The sequence below is a fragment of the Camelus dromedarius genome, chromosome 7, assembly GCF_036321535.1.
Source record: "Camelus dromedarius isolate mCamDro1 chromosome 7, mCamDro1.pat, whole genome shotgun sequence".
NCBI classification, from domain to species: domain Eukaryota; kingdom Metazoa; phylum Chordata; class Mammalia; order Artiodactyla; family Camelidae; genus Camelus; species Camelus dromedarius.
The window spans coordinates 31,264,343-31,267,500 of NC_087442.1; the positions used below are offsets into that span (position 1 = coordinate 31,264,343).

Sequence of the window (3,158 nt, forward strand, 5' to 3'; positions counted from 1 at the left end):
AGATGGTCTCTCCGAAAGAATAAAATCCTAGGGGTTATAAATGGGTCAAAAAGTATTAGACTTTTTATTTATACTTCAGAAATGTAATCAAGTGAATGAAATGGTTTCATATACATTTTTACATCCAACAGCGACACACTGTTCATACATTAATTCTATAGGAAAATGTACATCCTTCTTTATTTATTTTTTTTTTTGCTAAGTAAGATTTGCCAAGTGTTCATGGACAAAAAAAAAAAGCAAAACAAAAAACCTTTCATTGCAACCTGAACTGGGGAAATAACAAGCGTAAGCCATGTTCCTCACAATGGCTTTATGGCATTAATAAAGCTATCGTCAAAATGCATGTTAATATTGGCATGTGTAGGATGAATTCCCCAAAATGTGAACGCCCAATTGGAAACTTTACAAAAGAGTCTAGTGGATTTTGTGACTGAATCTGCCCAGGGATGTTAACGTCCAGGATGGTTTATTTTAAGTATACTTCTGTAGCTCTATTCCTAGCTGACTATTCTTCGATTCCCTAATCACAAAGAAATGCATTCTTATGAAGTTAAGCAGCTGTAGACACAGAATACTGATGACATTTCCTCCATCTCTGAGTTATCTAAAGAAAACCCAGTTAGTGGTAATTCTACCAAATACTGGTAACAGTCACAAGAAATTTTAATTGATTTTCAAACAGTACAACTGTGCCATGAATCCAACCACACAGCATATAAGCCTTAAGCCCACTAGGTTTAAGCAATTGTGTCTTTGTAGACTAAAACTACGTAAAATAAAATCTGATAACTCCCTGGTGTTAGAGGTAGACAGTTTTCTTTCAAATCCTAGGTTTGGTCCTTTATTTTATTCAGCAGTGAAAGCCATGAATACAGAACGAATAACAGCTGTTACAATTCTCAACCATGACTTCTAACGTCAGAGAATTCAAAGTATGAACATAGTACACAGTAATGAAAAGTATCAAAAATTAGTTTACCTCAAAAAAGATAAATAAAACAGGTATATTCCACCAATACATAAACAGATGTTTGTGCTACAGTTAAAATTTGCTGTATACAAAAGATCATAGTCCCCATAATCAGCTTATGATAGAAGCAAGAATACATGAGCCATTTAAATTGTCAGACATTATGCTTTATAAGGTATGCACAGAAGTTCAAGCAATAAATACATACATTAGTTCAAAGCCTTACAATAGCTACGCAAAGCAGATGCAGAAAAGCAGATTTGCTATTCCTAGCAAGCAATGATATAAGAGTAAAAATTCATGAAATGCATTAAAGCAACATTTTTCTTAGAAAAAGTCTGGTCATTTATGGGTCCACCAACATTTTTACATAATATGCACAATTATCAAAATACAGACCAAGCATTTCAGAAAACTCCAAAAAACCTAAAATCTATTTTTCAAAGCAATTGCAGTTTTGGAGGTTTTTCTGGTATAATGTGCAAGCAGCTATTTTTTAAAATTGTATTCATATAAAACCCATGCAAAACTCTACAGGTATATGCATTCTGTGGCTGAGACTTCCTTTCAAAAGTTTTGTAACTGAGGTATGCATACTTTAGCATTGTAGTCTTAGGCCGCCCTCCCGATGGTACAGCGCTCACAGTTACTTTCAGTCCATCAAAGCCTTTTGAACATGCACCTGACAGACCCATCTTCCCTTCAGATAATCCTTCCAGCAGGATCCGAGATGACTGAAAACCATCCTTCACAATACCAACCTCTCTTTTGCTCCCCTATCGTCAACTTCCCGCTCATTGATCATGACCCAAAGACAAACATAATGAAAAGTAGCAGTTACTGTGACGTTCTCACGTTTCATGCAATCTGCCATAATTGTTCTAATTTTTTTTCTTTTTTTTTCTTTTTTTTCTTTTTTTTTTTTTTGCAGAGGTAGAAGCTTTCAGAAAGCCTTTTGGGTAAGTGGGAAAACCCTTTTGAAAGCCGTTATGTCCTTTTATTTGGTGTGATAGATGACTGGGTATCTCTCTAAGTCTATTTGCTGACTTCAGCAAAGAATAAAAGATGAGCTTAGTTTGCAAGAACCGGCTCCATCACATGGAACTGGTACGTATGTTAAGCTCTAGCAGCCACCTTCTGTCAAAACTGTTTGTAAAGCAATAACCATAATCAGGTTATGAGGTCCCTTGGTTGGGGGAAAAAGTATTATCAAGACTTGGCACAGCACATGAAAAGCAACACGTAAAGTTTCTAGGTTTTAAGCAAACATCCGACTATGCTATTTTCCACTACACCGTAACGCAGTATCATAGTTTGGGGGGTTTGGAGTTGTCAAGAAAACCAGCATTCCAACAATTTGGCCTGCGCAAGTCTTTGAAAGGGAGTGTATTGTTAGTGTTAATATCCCGTATAAGCAGAGGCAGAATTATATGTAACTTTGGTTTGACTGAAAATAAATACCATGGACTACAATTGCTATAATCTTTGCTTTCAGTGTAAAAACTCAGCTAGATCACTTTAAAATCAATATGAAATTAATTTTTGGCTTTACTAGACCTTTTATGTTTGGTTCCTACTTTTTGTTTTTTTCATTATAACTTAAGACTATAAAAAATAGTACACAACAAAGATTCAGACCATACAAGACATCTTCTAACAACATGTATTCACCACCGAAAATAAGTGACCGGATGGGGAAAACAAAAACACAATGTACTATATATATATAACAATATGCAATCTGCATTTGCATCAAGTACATAATCGTTTTGGTCAGTGATCCACATTTGTTGCTTTCTAGCATATCATTAACTTCCACTGCGGATTTTGTCCTCACCTCTGTCCTTAACGAAAGCAAATCTTCATCGCATTGAGATGGACTTTTGGCCTCAGAAGATTACTCTGTGACTGAATTGACTTTTTAGGTGTGGTTTTTGTCATATTTGATTCTTGGTTTAGGGCTAAATGAAAAGATCCCAGAGGTCATCAGAAAACAGCAGGTAGTTCATGGAAAAGGTTCCTTTGTACTAATTGAAGTTACAGAAGGCTGACCAAAGCATGTGGCTGCTTCTGTCCTTGAGCTCCTGGCCTTGTTAGAGTTGGCTTTGGTTTGCAGCTGTAGCCTTTGACTGTGTTTGCAGGTAGACAAAGCTTTATCACAAGGAGGTAAAGAGTACAGTTGTAA

The 3,158-nt window shown here is 35.9% G+C and overlaps 1 protein-coding gene across 4 annotated transcripts in view; it reads right to left on the minus strand.

Moving 5' to 3' along the window:
- FOXP2 (forkhead box P2) overlaps window positions 1-3,158 on the minus strand; it is a 500,104-nt gene continuing 496,946 nt past the window's right edge. For all 4 annotated transcript variants that reach the window (XM_064487425.1, XM_064487424.1, XM_064487426.1 and 1 more), the window contains one exon: window positions 1-3,158. This exon is cut by the window's right edge and continues 884 nt beyond it. The gene's annotated coding sequence lies outside the window, so the exon portion shown is untranslated.